Source organism: Lactuca sativa, chromosome 3 (assembly GCF_002870075.4).
Source record: "Lactuca sativa cultivar Salinas chromosome 3, Lsat_Salinas_v11, whole genome shotgun sequence".
NCBI classification, from domain to species: domain Eukaryota; kingdom Viridiplantae; phylum Streptophyta; class Magnoliopsida; order Asterales; family Asteraceae; genus Lactuca; species Lactuca sativa.
In genome coordinates, this window is record NC_056625.2 from 117,525,169 (window position 1) to 117,545,923 (window position 20,755).

Here is a 20,755-nt window from a genome sequence, read left to right on the forward strand (position 1 = left end):
CATATCTCCTAAGAAGTAGCTCAAGAATCCGATCTTCAAACTATGCAATAGAAATCCATCTACACGATCAGATTTAGCATATTCTTTCTTTAAGTTTCTTTACTTTTCATTGATTCTTAAAACATCAACATGTGACCCAGTCACATCATGTATCAAGAATCTAAGAATAGAAACCTAGCAGAGTTAGATAGTGGACTTTACCTGAAGTAGAGTCAAACTTATTGACTTTAACATCCTTAGGTAAATTTGCAGCTTCACAACCAATGCCCCTTCCTTTGGCAATATAAACATATGGACCCTTCGGTAATGGTATACGGGACTATCACAGATTTAGCTTTTCTCTTTACCATTTGGTCAACCTAGTTGACTATGGCCAATCCCTTTCCATTGGGAAGAGAGAGCTTTACTGGATATCCAATGTCATCATTGTCAATCTCCATAAAGTTTTAGGAAGTAGATCTTAGCAAATAGATAAGATCATTAAGGGCCTTGTCATAGTCTGTTTCATAGGTGTTCCAAAAGAACTCACTATGCGACTTAGAAAGTAGTTGAACCACCAACTTTCTCAAGACTTTGACACCCAACTCTCCCGACTTCTCAATATGTGACTACATCTCCAAGATATGATCACACCCAGACCTTACCTTGCCAATAGGGCTTGAGTGACCTTAGAATTTTCAAGAACTTGTCGGTTAGGGAGAATAATCGGAGGAGGTGAAAGAAGTATGATTTCCATGGGAGATCATCTTCATTTAGGAAAACTTGTTTCAAGAGATTTGGGAAGATCATAAATGTCAAAACCAGACATCTTTTGGGAGATATTCAAGATAGCTGATCTAAAGTCCTTAATATCACACCCAATATGAAATATTAAGGCTAGGACCCAACAAACTATTTTATAACTTAGATGAGGGATGCCGTAATCCAAGCTATAAAATATTTGAAGGTAGGTGAATGACGATTCACCAATTTTCACCAAGATAAACGAAATGTATTATTAGGTTTTAATTGGTTTTTGAAACTCCTAGATCTTTGAGATTCATTGAACTTTTCAATGGCATGTTTCAATCTCGAGTGTACCCTTCAGGTTTTGTGACTGGGATGCCGATGATCACAAAACAAGGTGTGAAGTAACCATGCAAATTACTTGGTACCCTTAAGTGTTTACCCCTCAATCGATGTGCCGGTTAACCACACACGCTCCATCGATACTATGATAAACATTAAGTGACCCTTTGCCTACCTTCTTAAATACGAGTTAGTGTGCCGGTTAACCACACACGCTCCACTAACCGACTTAAACAAAGTGCAAAGTGTAATTTCATGGATTAGCACCTTATTCACATTTTCCTAAGAAACTAAGATTGGGTATTTATAAGAGTTTAGTTACTTAGTATTTATCATTAATACTTTTAATGAAGGGAGAATTCTAATCCTTGTCCTACCCGTTCGGCTAACGACCCACCACCGGTCAAGGAAGCGGTGGGTGAGAGTGGATACCCATTAAACTGCCTTTTTATAGGCAGTAACCTTCTACCCCCCCCCCCCCCCCTTATAGACCGGCTTCGTGAGTGAGGCCTACTAATGGTTAGACTGACTTTACTCTTATACATATATATATATATATATATATATATATATATATATATATATATATATATATGAATATTATTAACATACAATATTATAAAGTATAAGGGTTGAATTTTAACTTTTAAAATTCTAAGGGCTAACTTGGAATTAAAGTATTCATGGGGAAAACTTTACAAATTCCAAAACTTGAGGGCAAGTTTTGAAACTATTCAAAACTCTTGGATTTTCATAACATATGAGTTTAATTAAAGTTTTAAAAACATTAATAAAGTGACTCTTGAACATCCATAACTTGAGGACAAGTTATGGAGTCATAAAACAATTTAATGAGGAAAAAGACACTTCATTTTGTAACCTATGGCAACTTTTATAAGTTTTAAGATTCATAAATGTGACTTATAAGTTACATAAACATATTTTATGAACTTCTTTTAGATTAATTTGGATTAAAACCAGCTATCACATAATTTTATTCATTAATCTAAATTCACTCATAAAACAAGGTAACATAAAAACTTTTGGTGATCCATAACTTATTCTTAAGTTATGGAATCCTTTAAAACATTAACACCAAATTTTGTAACTCTATAAAAACTTTGAATCAATTTTTTTTTTTAAAACCTTTTCATATCCATAACTTACGGAGGTCTCAAAAAATAAAACTCTTTAGATCAAACTTTTAAAACTAATAAAATAATCATATCATTTTATCTTTTATTAAATTTGACCTAATTCAACTCATAAAGCAAATTATTCAAATTTTACAAATAATTAGTTTTTCACAAGAGCAAGTAATTATCTTAAAATTTGAAAAACTTCATGTTTTTTTCCTTTTTTTTCAACTTTGGAAATAAAATATTTGCATCAATATAACAGAAAATAACCCGTGGCTTTGATACGACTATTGGGTTTTGAGCATTCTAACACTCCTAAGTGTACATGCAACCCTAAATACCTTGGATCTATGTTTTCTCTATTATACATGCAAATATGAACTTCCAAGGTATTATCCTAATCTAGCAGACAAAACAATGAATACAACAAGATAGAATAGATAACTCTTTGATGTAGAAAGTCCTCATGAAGCTTGAGTGCCAAGTGCCTCAAGTGTGACACCTCAAATGGTTCACACAACACCAAATACACTTGGAATAACTTGAGAAAAATCTACACTTCATGAAATCGGCTAGCCCTTTTTTTACACACTAGTGCACGATTTCTTGAGCCATGGGATTCTTTTATATGGTGGCTATTAGGGTTACACCATGTAACTCATGACTTTACCCATTCGTTATGCTCCATGGATTTTAACCTCGATGGAGCATCCATGGGTCACCCCATGGACTTAGTCCAACATAAGGAATCTTGGATCACAAGCCCACATATATAAAAATGAATGATTTACACAATCAACCCATATATTTAATTAGTCTCCTTTTGATCATTTAATTAATTCCAAATTAATTCTTGATCAATACTAATTAAATAACCTTATTAATATATTAGAACTTATAATATATTAACAAACCTTAAGTGTTATTTCTCTCATTTTAGTCTATCCAAATGCATGATGCCATGCAACCCAAATGGACCATGCTGGGTCGGGTCAAGTCTTACCAATTATAGTTATGGACTTAGACATTAATCCAACAGTCTCATCTTATTGGTGTTAAAAGGATTTATACGTTCTTACGTCTACCTGTTGTTCTCAAGTCATATGGATCCAACACCAGCTGTTGGACAACGGTTTGAACTTTCAAGAAACCTTTATTTTTTGTGACAATGAGGTTGTGATCCAAATTGCTAAAAACCCGGTTCATCACTTAAAAACCAAGCACATCGATATCAAATTTCATTTTATCAAAGATTGGTATGAGCGATCGCACATTTGGCTAGAACAGGTTCCCTCTGCTAATAATGTGGTGGATTCGATGTGCTGGTAAAATTTTTGAAAATGATTCGTTTTGAGGATTAATTTTTGTTTAGGTTAGTTTAAATTTATGCATTTTAATTTCATTCTCACCCATGCACAAATTTAGTGGGACAAATAATCAAAAAGCAAACAAAAATTGAAAAACAGTCAAAAATCCAAAAACATTAGAAAATCAGAAAAACAAAAATATTTCTGTTAAGTGATGTGCAGGGAAATGAAATCAACAAATGATAACGGGCAATCTGAATCTGTGTAAGGTACCAAAGCTAAACTGTCTAGGCTCTGTGTTCAATGCGCTGGTAGGCACGGAAAATTTAATGGTCTTGACTAGGTGCAGATGAACTTAAGAAATCTAGAGTCTTGATAAATCTTGACCTAGATAGTTCCATTTAGCCTGACAATATGACTCTCGAATAGGTTGAGTAGGGAGATATACATGAGAATCCACCAGTCGCACTAAAGAACCCGTATCTAGAACTGTGGTTTTACCTTTCCTCAATGTACGGATCCTGTCCTAAATTCCGGTATTGACGGAGCGACTGGGGAATTCCGACAAAGTAGGTCTATAGAAAATTATTTTCTTTCTTTCTTACTGTTAGTCATATGTTGCTTCCTCTACGTGATTGGAAGAGATCTGACCAGGATTGCAACACATGCACCTCTATTTCTCTGCATCTTATATCTATGAAATTCCTCCTATCTGTTAGCCATATGTTGTCTCCTTTGTGTGATTAACAATCCGACCTGGTACACATCATATGCCACCTTCTACTTGTCAATCCCTGTAAAGCTTTAATTAATCATAATCTAAATCTATCCTCTCTATGAATAATAGTTTGCTTACTTAAAGTAAGGAGTATCTCGGATGTTCTTGATTATTGGGGTATATCAGGAAGCGGGAAACATGTTCTAGTACACTTAAAATTGAACAACTCCAGATTGTCTGTAGATGTCGCTGCTCAATTTAGGTGGACAACAATATTCTTGGTTGTCGTCAGATGAATGGTCCTTAGGTATTTTTATCTAGAGAGGATAGATTTAGATTATGATTAATTGATAGAATTCCTAAATCTTGTCACAAATTTTTCTACTTGTCAAGCCCTCTAAAACTTTAATTAATCATAATCTAAATCTGTCCTATCATTGATAGAATTCCTAAATCTTGTCACAAATTTTTCGTGTTTAAGTGGACTACAATACTGGCTATCGACCAGATCTATTCATGAAGGGAGAGGGACTAATAAACGGACAATAATTGTCTAACAACTTTGATCCCATATCACAAAAGGTTATTCGATTTCAATATAGTGGATTAAATTTAGGTTGAATAAAGTTTTGTTTTATTTTTATTTTATTCTATTTTTATTTTTTTTATTTTTAGGATTGGTAAAATCTTAGAATTTATTTTATTTTATTTAAATTTCTTTTATTTTTTATTTTTTTTATTTTTCTTTAATTAATCCTCAAAATGTCTCCTTTTTAAATATTTTGTGTTTTGGGCTTTTATTGTCCAAAAGTAAAAGATGAAGGGGGAGACGCAGTCTTATTGGAGTGTATAAAAGGGGGAATATGTGGTCAAATTTCCTTTTTCACTTTTACTCCTCTGAAAAGCCAACCGCACACTCTTCCATTTTCTCTCTCTATAATCTTCAAGATCACATCTCATTTTTCATTGAAACTAAAGGTTAATATTCATAAGTATCATAAAATTGACTTCCATAATACAGTTCTTGAGCAAAAATGACATTTAATCGGTATCATCTGTGCGTGTGCGACCGCACACACCATATGCGGTTGGCCGTTTGCGGCTGACCCTGTGTGCGGTTGACCTGTGTACGGTCGGATCCCCATGTGCGGTTGCCACAGGTGCGATTGACACGCATATGGCCGCACCATCCGTGTGCGGGTGGACTCGTGTGCGGTTAACGCTGTGTGTAGTTGAAATCAGTGTGTAACAGTACACCGTGTGCGGCCGCACACCTTGTGTGTGTGGCTAAATCTAGGTGTATGGTTGCATACCTAATGTTGTTTTAAATTATTAATTAATGGAAAATCTCTTAATTTTTCTAATGTTTTAAATTTATACTTATTTTTTTTTTCAGAAAATCATGGGAGATTCTGAGTTCGCAAAAGTGCATACTCTTGGCCATTTTACTAGAAGATCCTTTAGTGGCCCATAACGATCTCCAATTTGTTGTCGATGGTCTGAGAAGATGTTGCTTTGTGTCTGCTCTTACATTTAGTCCAACAATTTATCAAAGTCTGATTAAATAATTTTGGAGAAGCGCTTCTGTGAAGAGGAACAATGACGATGAGTAATATCTTGAGGCATATGTACAAGGAAAGAATGTATTAGTCTCGGAAGACATCATTCGAGAAGCCCTGCAAATTGGTGATAAGCATGAATATCCAATGGAAATTAATGTTAATCGGATTGAGGAAGTTCTTGGAGAAATGGGCAATGAAGAAACCTTTCCACCTACCCACATTATGCTTTTGCCACCGTGTTGGAAATATATGGCTCATGTTTTTATGAGTTGTATTTCAGGACGCAGATATGGTGCTAGCGAGATGTCCCTGGTGAATACTTGTGCCATTAATGCTTTGGCCTCTTGAGTAAACTTTAATTTTTCAAAATTTATCTTGCATGAGATGATTTTGAATGTTGAAGGAAACAAAAGGGACAAGTTTCTGATGTATCCAAGGTTTATCCAACTGATCCTTTACGTCATGCATCCTGAGATTAAAAGGAAAAGATAGACCTTGGATATCAAGTCAGTAAGACCAAGTGCTTTTGGTTTAATGAAGCAAAAGAGATCAGGAAAGCTCAATTTTGAAGGAAACTAACCTTTAATCAGATTTGGCATCTTTGCTGAGGAGAATGAATGGTCAGAACCCAACGAATCTTCTTGTCCTACGGATACTGACGATGTGGTCTTCTCTACTTCTGAACCTGAAACTGAAGAAGGTTTAAACTCTCCTGTGGCCAGAGTTGCATGAGAACATGAAATGATACAGAATGTGGAAGATGAGAGTGATTATGATGTAGATGGAGATAGAGGAGAACATGAAGAAAATGACGAATTTCTACAAGAAATGGACTTCTCAGGCCTTGACATTGTTTCCATTCCCCTCAACTTTGACTTTGAACATGAAAATGAACTTGACATAGGTCTGGATCTCTCCGACATGTTCTTTGAAAAGGTCGATGAAGTTGCTGAAACGGTAACCAAGACTAGGGCTGCAAAAGAAGACTCTTAAAGCTATGCCTCTTTCATCTACCCAAATGGAAGAAAATTTAAGTCAACAAGGTACAGATTCAAGGATTCCTCCCCTAGATTCTGCTACTCCTACATCTATCTCTACACAGACACATGCCTCTCTGCCTCCCGTACAAGGAAGGCAACATAATTTGAGGCATGGAGTGTTCACTCAAAGCCAATCACCCCCTGTTTCAGCCACTCTTATCACCACAACTGTTGCAACACCACCCCTCCAATCCCATGAAGGTCCAAGTACCATGCATGAGACAGGAGGACCATCTAATGTTCCGACACATTCCCCAACGAGACCGTCGCTCGATGAGACCTCTATCAGACTCGCTAAGCACTTGTCTCAATATAGCCCAGAATCTTCCTCCCGTGGAAAGGGGATATCTTTTAAGGAAGGTCGCTCAGGGGATGGAAATGCTACTGCGTCCAAACTTCAAGAAGAAATTGGCATTCTGAAGCAGCAAAACATTGAAAAAGACATCTTGTTGGAACAACATGGCAACCTTATCACTGAGCTTTAGGGAAAGAATGCCTCAAAGTGAAAACAGATTACTGACCTACAAACTAATCTTGGGTCAGTAACTGCCTTTTACTTTGACTTGAAGAACAAGCTTTTTGACGCTTTTGGGGATAAGCTTAAATCTCTGTTTCAACAGCCTCACGGTATTGAAGATCCTGTCACTACTTCCTCGCAACCTTCAGAAAGCGACTTTCCTATTGATCCTCCTCCTCCAAGAAAAACCACCATCATTGATCGATTTGTAAAGGAACCCAATAATTCCAGACCTCGAATCATGATCAGGCATGGAAAGAAGACCGTCACTGCAAACAAAAATGAAGGATTACTCTTTATGAAGAATTCAAACGATAATCGCAAGTCAAAGGATCCTGAATTGATAGTGACAGATCTTAAAAAGCGAAAATTTGGTGACGAGTATAGAGATCGCTTCGGGATCAGAATGTGGGGTTATGATCCCAAGTCTAATCTATGGGTGGTTAAGAGGAATTCTGGTCACTCAGAATACTACAGAAACATCAATGTTTTTCACTCATGGACGAAGGTCGATTTCTCTGAACTCTCAAGAGCCCCATTCCACAATCCCTCTAATGATCATAGTGCTATAACTTTCAAGCAGTTCCTAGACAGACAGGTTAGGGATGACTTCCCATCAATGAAGACGGCAAAAGCAATGGTCATAAAGGATAAGGATATTATTGATCCTGAGACTAACCGACCAATGAAGATTATGTTGTGGCGTGCTACTAATCAATTCAAAGAAATTCCCATTCCACAAGATTTTCAGGAGGGATATCTTGATGATATGGATTTTTGGGCCTTTGATGACGAAACGCCAACTACGGCAATCAAGTTCAAAAACAGGGACACCGTTCTGAGACTCGTCTGTGCAAAGGATCTTCTGAGATTCAGGGAGAGAGACATTCGTACCCTAGCTCGTCACAAAATCATTTGCAGAAAAGATGTCATGGAGGTTACTGCCAAGGAATTCACTAGAATGGTCACCTCTATCATAAATGGAAAGCTATGGATGGGATCTATCGGAAAAGATGACCTGAAGCGGTCCAAAGTTCCTGAAGAATGAAGATCAAGTATATGCTAGCCTCAAACAAAGGGGGATATTGATAGTCTATGATTCTGTGTCTTGGGCTATGCATTCTATTGTATAGGTCTTGGTAGGATGATAGGGAGTGTTGTGGTGATTGTAACTTGGTTGTGGGTGTGTGTTGCTGTACATGTGTGTGCGGCCACACTTTGTGTGTGCAGCCTTACACGTGTGTAGGGCTGTACACTTGTGTGCTGCTTCAAGTGGTCTAAATAGTCTTATTCTGTGTTTGTTATAGACTGACGTATGTATGTGTTTTCCAAGGTGTACCTGACATTTATGTGATATAGATGTGTGCATGATTGACTTAATTCTCTTTCTACTTCTTCTACGCTCTGTTTGATTGTTTGCATTTCATTGATCACTGATTTGGATCTATAGATCGGGACTTACACTGGGAACATACTCCGCAACATTTTTATTAGAAGAGGTACTCTGATTTTTATAAAGCATAAACAAAATCGGTATTTTTTGGCCGTGAAAATGGGGATGTCACTACACCCTTTTCTCTTTTCAAAATTCTTTTCTCTTTTCAAGATTCTTTTCTCTTTTCAAAGTTCTTTTTATAAAAATGATTTTCAATTGAAATTTTTTCATACCAAGTCCTATGTTTAAGTTTAGACACACCCGAGATTGTGCCTGAATTCCTCAAACCAAGGCTCTGATGCCAACTTGAAACATCGCAAAAATATAGTCCAAAAATTTCATTTTAGTTAATTAATAAAAACAATAAGTATCAAAAATCCAAAAAAAGTGTTTCTTAAAAATATCATAACATTTGTCAATGTATCAAAATCATATGTCAAAACATCAGATTGAATCCTCCCAGGCTAAAATTTGTAGTGTGCGCCATGCAATCATCCCGAGCTCTTCCCCTTATTAGCGGAAGTACCTGAAACCAAAACTGAAAACTGTAAGCACGAAACTTAGTGAGTCTCCCCAAACTACCACATACCATAGATATAATCACATAATAGCATACACTGGGCCTTGCCCACTACATCGGGCCCCGCTTGGCATTGGACGAATCTGGCATGTAACGCCGAAAATTTCAAAACAAAATTTTCATTTAAAATAATCATTTTATTCTTAGAAACACTTGTTTAAAATCTCATTCGTAATCGAATTACAAAACATAACTCCATTTTCACTTGCATAGAAAACCAGGATCCTCCAAAACATGACTCTTTCTCTGGTGTGTACAATCAAGTCGGTGCCGTCCCGTGATACTGAAAGAAACCTGAAAAACATAACACAAAACACTGTAAGCACGAAGCTTAGTGAGTTCCCAAAAATACCACACACGTAACACATATTAGCCACTCGAGGCTATAACTCTATGGGTCTGTTCACCCAAACTCTGTGAACCCTCAGGTTCTAACTCTGTGAACCTTCCGGTTCTAACTCTGTGAACCCTCCGGTTCTAGCTCTAGGAACCCTCCGGTTCCAACTCTGTAAACATGCACAGCATAAATCACATAGAAATAATGTAGTACAACACATAACATACATAGCATACAAATACTCTGTCACATAACGCTGGTTACCTACTCCAGGTAAAGTATAGTGAGAAGACTCACCTAGCAAGCAGAAAGCAGATATCCCCACACTTAAATCTCGAACTCGCCACCGCCTAACACGTAAGGCAAATACTCTCATGAATATAACTCTCGAGACTAGTATCAATCCTCTCATGGCACCCTCTTAAGGGTAAAAGACTATTTTACCCCTCTCTTGGCCCAAAGGCCACATCGCTGACCAAACCCTAAAAGTCAACGGTCAACCCTTGGTCAAAATCAAAGTCCTCAGTCAAAGTCAACCCCTGACTGACCCTACTCGCCGAGTCAACCCTATGACTCGCCGAGTTCCCATAATCAGAACTTCACTCAATCCGCGACCTAACTCGCCGAGTCACCCCGAGACTCGCCGAGTCCAACAACTCTGAGTCCACTCGCACACAACTCACCGAGTCATCCCTTGACTCACCGATTCTCGACTCAACCAGGGAATATCGGGACTTTTCGACAAGACTCGCCGAGTCCAAGAACAGACTCGCCGAGTCTAAGGCTATCATCAACCTACTCGTCGAGTTGTTCATACAACTCGCCGAGTTCCAGGCCATCTTCATCCAACTCGCCGAGTTGTTCTTCCAACTCGCCGAGTCCCAGCTCATCTTCAAGCAACTCGTCGAGTACACCCATGTGACTCGCCGAGTACCACCGGTCTGAATCCATACAGAAGCATTCCAAGCCATGCAATTGATCCAAAACATAGATCTATCTTCCTACAACCCATTCATCACGTAAATTGGCAAACTTTACGTGAATCCAACGAGATCTAGGCTTTTTGCACTTTGGTTTAGGGTTTGGGACATGCAAGCTTCACTAAACACTCGAACACAGGGACTTTCATGCTCTCTGATTCTTCTCCATTCCAGATCTGAGGTAGCAACCTCAAATCTAACCTCTAGACTTTCAATTACATCCACAGACAAGTTCCCACAAACCCCAAAATGAAGAAACAACATAACAACAGTCCAAGAACAAGATATTACCTCCAAGGGACGCCCCAACTGCAATGTAATTCGAATCCAAGCAAAGCCCCTTGCTCCAAGCCTTGAATCTCCCAAAATTCCTTCAAGAATCATCTCCTTCAAGCTCCCAAATGAGATATGATCACTCACACACGAAGGCTAAGGGTTTCTGGACTTGGGGATGAATAAAGAGTCTGTGAGTGGGTTGTTATGTTCTTTATATAGGGTTCAACCCTGGGAATTAGGGTTTTCTCCACTCAGCACCTACTCGCCGAGTCCTCCTTACTGACTCGCCGAGTCGGCTACCTAACACGCGACCCAGTCGCGACTCAACTCGCCGAGTCCATCTATGGACTCGCCGAGTCACTCTTTCACAACTTACTCTTTTATCCCTTCAACTCTACTCTTGATATTTCGGGATGTTACAATTCTCCCCCACTTAAATTAGGCTTCGTCCTCGAAGCCTACAGGAACTGAACTCCAAAAATACTCCCACAACGTGCCACCTAGCCTTAATCGGACCAGGTCCCACAAGGCATACCCATCGAAACTCGAACATACTTTCCCTTCCCTTACGATGCCCTGACCACCGTCTCGAACCGGGCACTGGCTGTACCCTTTGATAATCACACTCAACAATGAAGAATTACCCAAGATTCATCACTACTCCAAATCGCAACAATCGCTCGACCCCCCCTACGAGCTAGAAATAATCAAGAACCACCGGATCCCCGATCCGAATCCCACTCTATCCACTTCATGCTGACAGAAAGACCCACTCTTCAATCCCAGAGCAACTCCCACGAGTCCTCTTCTTGTAATCATACACACATGCTGCACCAACCTTCACACTTTCGGGTTAGGAAAACCCGTCACACTGACGACATCTCTAACATCCCCAGGAGGAACCACCACTACGCACACAACCCTTGATCAGAATCAAGCTGGGAGTCCCAGACTCCATCCCTGCATCCATCCTGAGACTCTTGGCTCAACACCCGCGGAATCCCTTCCGTGTCCTCAGCGGACATCCCATCATGATGTCATTCCATACCACTATCACAGACTCAGTGTTCAATCACCATACTCCAAATCATCCATTCTCACTACTACTTTTACTTCCGTGAACCAACACTTTCCCCCCAACAAATGACGGTCCGACACCTCCTCCCATACAATAGCTCAAAGGGTGGCATACCAATGCACTAATGATGGCTGTTGATATAGGATAACTCAACCAAGGATAAATACGTGCCGCAGCTCCCTCCGAAATCTAATACACATGCCCGAAGCATGTCTTCGAGCGTATGAATCATTCGCTCTCTCTGAAGTGTCCTTAGACATTATCATGATAAGCTATATCTCATTTCTCATATCCCTCTTGGAGACTGAGCACCAGGTCAGCTTTTGACTCCACAGCTGAGCCTCCAAAGGTCACCCATATCATGATCCAAATATCCCACTAACTTCCTCCCCGTGACCATTATCCCGGCCCAGTGACACGCAAGTCACGAAATCCTCTTTTCCTCATGCGAGAAAAATACAATCCAATCGAGGATCGTCTCAACTCTGATCTCTAGTTTCTGCTGCGCATATCCCTTGCGCATCTCACCACATTTCCCAACAGAGACGGAGACCCCAGTCTCGCCCCCGGTTCAACATCCAGGCTCCAAAAACTCAATACTAGGGTTACTCAAGCCCAAAACTCTTCCACATAATACACTGTTCGGAAAACATTCCATATTCACATTCTCTTGCCATTTAGTGAGTACTACGGCTTCCCGCAGTATCATAACACCCTCTGACTAGTGAGTACTACGGCTCCCCGCAGTATCACAACATCCTCTGACTAGTGAGTACTACGGCTCCCCGCAGTATCACAACACCCTCTCACTAGTGAGTACTACGGCTCCCCGCAGTATCACAACACCCTCTCACTAGTGAGTATTACGGCTCCCCGCAGTATCACAACACCCTCTGACCAGTGAGTACTACGGTTCCCCGTAGTATCACAACACCCTCTTACCCCACTAGCTCGTGCTCCGCAGACTATCATAGGCGGCTACCCATACTCGACTCGAATGTTCATCACCGACTCTGGAGGCAATCGACATAACACATGCGCACCCTTGCGAAGATCCACTCTCTCAAATAATCTCCCTGGATGCCCATACTCGAAGGGCTCCCACTAGATCCATAGATACCTGATATACCACAAGTCGTCTCAACTCAAGATTCACGAGTAACTCCGAAATAAAGATATGATGCCCGGATACCTCGGAATACCCCAACAGAACATCACAAGTTCCTGCCATAACCACTGATCTCCTGCCCCAAGCATCATATAGACACAATAATACATTTCCTCTGAACCCCATAAATAGATCTACATTTTTCCCACATTGCAACTTCGGTGTATCCAATTTCTCAATTGGAATACGAGAAAACGCTAACGCTACGAAATACGCTGATAATTCTCCGAAACCCTTTTTCCCGCCGCTCAAAATCCAAACAAGGATACGCATACCGACCCGGGAGTTGGCTGCCCAATCATTCTCTATCTACTTGCCCCAACACAGACCAATACCAGATTCCTGACCAATAAACACCTTTCGTGGAGACATTCATCATTCTCAAACAAGTACTTCCCACATTAACTCACTCTGACCCCTTTTTTCGATCACCGACATCTCTGGTCTCATGATTTCCTACCGCAGATCTCTATACTCCACTTATAACTGCTGTTGACAAATCTCTGCTTTCTTACATACGGCACCCGGTTCTCCCCCACTTAGGGTTCGAACCAACACCAAGTAGCACATAACCAACCCATAACTATTTTCACCAGCAAAATCGCACCTGCCCCCGGAAAGTGCTACACAACGACCGATAATCCCCCTTAAGGGAATGAATCGACCTCATATACTCTGATCCTCTGATGAACTCCTCAAGGACTTCTCGTCACGACTGCCTCTAGTCGTTCCAAATCTCGTACCAATCTAGTACCAAACCACTCAACTGCTCAATAACATCCCTGGCTCATAGACTGAACCACAAAATCATCGTACCCCTCACCTCAACTCATCAACCAACGCTCCAACACCGGGATCATCCCAAGAACAGGGACCCACTCCCATATTCAACACCCAACATAGATAGAAAACTCTCTGCACTGCTAAACTCGACTGAACTCCCCACTGATACCACTACAATACATCCTACTATACTCAAATAGGTGTAGTGTGGTCCTCGACTATCTCAGTCCCAACTGACTATCTACTCATGGTAAATCACTGCCTCGCGGCACACATGCTACCTGATACTCTGGTGGGAAATCATCATGAATGACGACCTGCAGGGTTTACCCCCAAACCCAAAACTAAAACATCATGCTCCTAATATTTTGCACACGAACATAATCAGTACCTCCCAGATCATAGAAGGTGACCTCTCCTTTATCGACTGATCGCTTATCTCAGATCAAAATTCTCCCTTCTCACTGACTCCTTACTAAAATACTCTGAGGTCTCGATCTCCCTCTCAAGGGACGCCTCTTCGAACTTAATCATGACCGGATAACCGGAGAACCATAAGCATCATTCACTACGAACCATGGTACTCATTCCATGACATCTCTTCTCAATATGCTCCGGTGTATGGTACCCTAACCATAACATCACTCCCCAATCCGCTCCGATGTATGGTACCCAGACCATAACATCACTGCCCAATCCGCTCCGATGTATGGTACTCGAACCATAACATCTCTCCTCAATCCGCTCCGATGTATGGTACTCGAACCATAACATCACTCCTCAATCCGCTCCGATGTATGGTACTCGAACCATAACATCATTCCTCAATCCACTCCGATGTATGGTACTCGAACCATAACATCACTCCTCAGTCCGCTCCGATGTATGGTACTCGAACCATAACATCACTCCTCAATCCGCTCCGATGTATGGTACTCGAACCATAACATCACTCCTCAATCCGCTCTGATGTATGTTACTCGAACCATAACATCATTCCTCAATCCGCTCCGATGTATGGTACTCGAACCATAACATCACTCCTCAATCCGCTCCGGTGTATGGTACTCAAACCATAACATCACTCCTCAATCCGCTCCGATGTATGGTACTCAAACCATAACATCACTCCTCAATCCTCTCCGATGTATGGTACTCGAACCATAACATCACTCCTTAATACGCTCCGATGTATGGTACTCAAACCATAACATCACTCCTCAATCCGCTCCTTAGAACCTTCAGAATACTCCATGTATCAAGTATGGGTCCTCTACTTTCAGTAGTACGGGCCCCTACTACCTGCCACATCTACCCATACTTTCCACACAGACCATCCCAGAGCTCCTAAGTAGCTGCTCGACCTGCTCTTTCACCAATCCCATCGCGCGTGCTCGCTCCCCAGCGACATTCTCTACTCTACCAGCGTACTCATCTGGCTAGGGTTACTCCCTAGGCTTTTTCGTTGTCCTCCCACTTCTTTGCTATCAGCTGCTGAAGAGCTCCTAATGATGCCAGTCATCTACCTCCTGAATATCATCATATTCACTTGGTAGCTGACTCCCATCATCGAGAGTTCCACAAAGCACAAAGCAAGCAGCATTCGAGCATCGAAGAATACATAGAACTCACTCTCGGTGATAACTCCAATTTCTCGGCTCATCCTCGAAAGTACCACCGAACTCTGTAACTCTACCCCTCATGGGTTCTAACTGGATACTCTCACTCATCACATACTCAAAAGCATGACACATATAACAACGAGTCCTAGGCTAAGGCATCACAAATCAGGCCACTCTAGTCCTAAGATATGAAATACCTAGCATGTCTCTAGCATACAATAATATCTCATAAAGTGCATCATAAATATCTCATAACACAAAAGTAAGGGTATTTTGGGAAATCATCGTTCGGGCTCTGGCTGATTGTACACACTACTCTTTCTTGCTTTCTCTTTGAACTCTTATTCACTTTTAGAAAATTACTTCTTTAAAAACTTTTCTTACTTCCTCACTTTTAGAAAATTATTTCTTTAAAAACTTTTCTTACTTCCTCGGTGCCGTCCCGTGATACTGAAAGAAACCTGAAAAACATAACACAAAATACCACACACGTAACACATATTAGCCACTCGAGGCTATAACTCTATGGGTCCATTCACCCAAACTCTGTGAACCCTCAGGTTCTAACTCTATGAACCTTCCGGTTCTAACTCTGTGAACCTTCTAGTTCTAGCTCTAGGAACCCTCCGGTTCCAACTCTGTAAACATGCACAGCATAAATCACATAGAAATAATGCAGTACAACACATAACATACATAGCATACAAATACTCTGTCACATAACTCTGGTTACCTACTCAAGGTAAAGTATAGTGAGAAGACTCACCTGGGAAGCAGAAAGCAGATATCCCCACACTTAAATCTCGAACTCGCCACCGCCTAACACGTAAGGCAAATACTCTCATGAATATAACTCTCGAGACTAGTATCAATCCTCTCATGGCACCCTCTTAAGGGTAAAAGATTATTTTACCCCTCTCTTGGCCCAAAGGCCACATCGCTGACCAAACCCTAAAAGTCAACGGTCAACCCTTGGTCAAAATCAAAGTCCTCAGTCAAAGTCAACCCCTGACTGACCCTACTCGCCGAGTCAACCCTATGACTCGCCGAGTTCCCATAATCAGAACTTCACTCAATCCGCGACCTAACTCGCCGAGTCACCCCGAGACTCGCCGAGTCCAACAACTCTGAGTCCACTCGCACACAACTTACCGAGTCATCCCTTGACTCATCGATTCTCGACTCAACCAGGGAATATCGGGACTCTTCGACAAGAGTCGCCGAGTCCAAGAACAGACTCGCCGAGTCTAAGGCTATCATCAACCTACTCGCCGAGTTGTTCATACAACTCGCCGAGTTCCAGGACATCTTCATCCAACTCGCCGAGTTGTTCTACCAACTCGCCGAGTCCCAGCTCATTTTCAAGCAACTCGTCGAGTACACCCATGTGACTCGCCGAGTACCACCAGTCTGAATCCATACAGAAGCACTCCAATCCATGCAATTGATCCAAAACATAGATCTAGCTTCCTACAACCCATTCATCACGTAAAGTGGCAAACTTTACGTGAATCCAACGAGATCTAGGCTTTTTGCACATTGGTTTAGGGTTTGGGACATGTAAGCTTCACTAAACACTCCAACACAGGGACTTTCATGGTCTCTGGTTCTTCTCCATTCCAGATCTGAGGTAGCAACCTCAGATCTAACCTCTAGACTTCTAATTACATCCACAGACAAGTTCCCACAAACCCCATAATGATGAAACAACATAACAACAGTCCAAGAACGAGATATTACCTCCAAGGGATGCCCCAACTGCAATGTAATTCGAATCCAAGCAAAGCCCCTTGCTCCAAGCCTTCAATCTCCCAAAATTCCTTCAAGAATCATCTCCTTCAAGCTCCCAAATGAGATATGATCACTCACACACGAAGGCTAAGGGTTTCTGGACTTGGGGATGAATAAGGAGGCTGTGAGTGGGCTGTTATGTTCTTTATATAGGGCTCAACCCCGGAAATTAGGGTTTTCTCCACTCAGCGCCTACTCGCCGAGTCCTCCTTACTGACTCGCCGAGTAGGCTACCTAACACGCGACCCAGTCGCGACTCTACTCGTCGAGTCCATCCATGGACTAGCCGAGTCACTCTTTCACAACTTACTCTTTTAACCCTTCAACTCTACTCTTGATATTTCGGGATGTTACATGGCATCGAGCCCCACCCAGCATCAGGCCCTACCAGGCATCGGATCGAAGTCCGGCACCGGGCCCCGCCCGGTATCGGACCGAAATCCAATACACATATAACATATCATCAAGCATATAACATAAGCACATAACATAGCATATAAACATTCCTCAGGCTTGCCCCACCATCGGACCGAAGATCGGAACATATAAACATAACATATAAGCTAAACATTCCTCGGGCTTGCCCCGACATCAGACCAAAGCCCGGAACACGTAAATAATGTCATGCAAGAATCATGAAGACATCGAGCATACTAAAATTCGTCGGGCTTTCCACGGCATTAGACCGATGTCCAGAAACATATAACTTACCTTGGTCTAACCCCGACATTGGACGTAAGTCTAGCATATGCTAACATACATAGACGGGTCGACATTGGTGAAACTCACCTCATAAAGCTGGCTGCTGAAACTTTTGGTAAGGATTCTCTATCGGCAGCTCCAGCGACTCCTCGACTATCATTACCAAATAACACTTACTCAAAATCCAAACAGTTCTTCTTAGGGTAAAATGACTATTTTATCCATGATCTAAATGGACCCATGACCTTGGCCCAAATCCATAAAATGAAGGACCAAATCCATCAAGGACACTTATGGCCCAATTTTCTAGATTGGGCCCAACTTCCCAAATAGGCCTTCCCTCAAATCCAATACACAATAAAGTCCATTATCAGACCAAAAAGAATTATCCACTAAGGCCCAAAATGAACTAATCCAAGGAAATAACCCAAAAAGGCCTATTGTCGCAAGCAACGCAGGGCGTTGCTTTATGGATCGCTGAGCATTCCTCCTTGGGTCAGATCGCGAGCCTCAGTGGGAACACAGTGCATTCCAAGGACCTACGCAGGGCGTTCACATCCAGCTTTCAAAAATGGGCCATTAAGCACTTAATGCTTAAACCATTCTATCCAATCACAGATCCAAGCTATGTAGGACCTCTACAGTCATAAGTCATAGACATGGTGACTTTACATGTCCCCATGATTCCAAATCTCAAAAAATAGCAATCAACTTCCATAAATGTGGTCCTGACTCGTTCATGAATCCATTAAGAGCTCAAAGATCGAAACTTTAATGATGTAAGGACACCATTAGCATCAAATGTGGCAACCCTCGGCTTATAAATGAATTTGAGCCATAAAGATCTATTCTTGGGGACTAAAAAGGTCCAAAGCATCATTACACTAGATCTAAGAATACTTGAGGATTGTTGTGAACTTTATACCTTCAAAGAGTCCTAAATGATGATGTTATCCCATATCTATGAGCTCAAGATACTCAAGTTCCACTTCACTAACTTCTCCTTCCTTCTTCCAACCTTCTAAGCTCGAAAAAAAACTTCACAAGGCCAAACACACACAAGAATGAGAAAAGGAGGATATCTAGGGTTTTCTGAGATTGAGAGGCTGGTAAGGAGGCCAGGGTTTGAGTCATAACGTTGTTTATATATGTCCCAAACCGTAAAAACTAGTGTTTGCATTCAGCGAGGGAACACAACGCGTTCCTCAGGGGAATGTCCTGCGTTCGGGCTCCGCCTCCAAAATCCAAAGTTGGCATAAATGGTCCCTTTGTCTTCCAAATTCCATAATAACAATGTCCAAACGCAGCAAATCAATATTTAAGAGACCAAATATGCTTTTAATACCTGGTTGTCAAATTTTATCATATGACATATTTTATATTCATTATGTGTTCTCGATTCTTTTAACTGTTGAATCTGTTCGATCATTTAAGATTTAATCTCAACAAAAGCTATTGAAAAAGTTTAACAATTGGAGGTCTCATTTACGAAGAAGTCAAAAGTATAATATGCTTGGAGGTCACCACAAACAAAATCTTTCTTGACATCTGTTTGATAGAATTTAAATTTTTAAAAGACGCATCTACAAGAAAACAATCTTATAGCTTCTAACTATAACACCCATAAAAATCATAAGAAATATAAACTTTTTAAAACCAACCAAAATTCACAATTCGTTTACAAACATCATTTTCAATTCATTTTCAACATCAGGATCTCCTAAAATCATAAGTCAAAAATGTAACATTAACGGAAACCAAAACAATTTTAAACTTTTCAGTCCAACCCACAAGAATCAAGATGTTTACAAAATCATTGTTTCAAAATGCTTATATAATACCAGAATATCCAAAAATCATAAAAATCCATCAATAAGAGCGTGTGCACGGTCACACATTCGCCTTTCCACAACCATCCGAAGTACCTGAAACAATAAACTAAAAGTATAAGCTAGACCATAGTGAGTTCCCCAAAATGCCACCACAAAATAAAACACATGTACAAACAGTCATGCCTAGCCCAATCAGCCACGAGATGTAATAGCAGGCATGTCCCCGATGGGTCCAGTTATCCTCGTGATGGAATACCCTTCAATCATAAGCATGTTGGCCCAATCAGCCTCGGGCGGGAATACCAAAATATTGGGTTTATTCAACCTCGGGCTGTAATACACTTAGTCTATTGACTGACACACAGAGTAGTCTAGTCTCACCATACATCATAGCATGTCGGCATGTGCATAAATGATAAACAAAATAACCAAGAAACAGGCAAATATATAACAGATCCACATATCACTACTGCATGCTAACACCCTACATATCAGTATACATAACAGAATGGGCCGGCATTGGTGCCTTTGACCCACGGATACAGTTAGGAAAACTCACCTATGAATCTGAATAGTAGCTAAATAGGTACCAGCTCCGAATATCAGCTCTACATGTCACCTATCCATCGAAAAGTGACCAATCCTTGGATACAACTCAAAATGCCTTAAAAGCCCCTTAGGTAAAACTTGATCAAAGTCAACAGTCCATTTTGACCAAACACGCCGTGCTGTGCCTTAGCCACATCGTGTTCCGCCAACATCCAAACAATCAGGAAAACCCCCAACCAACACGCTGTGTTGAATTACAACCACGTCGTGG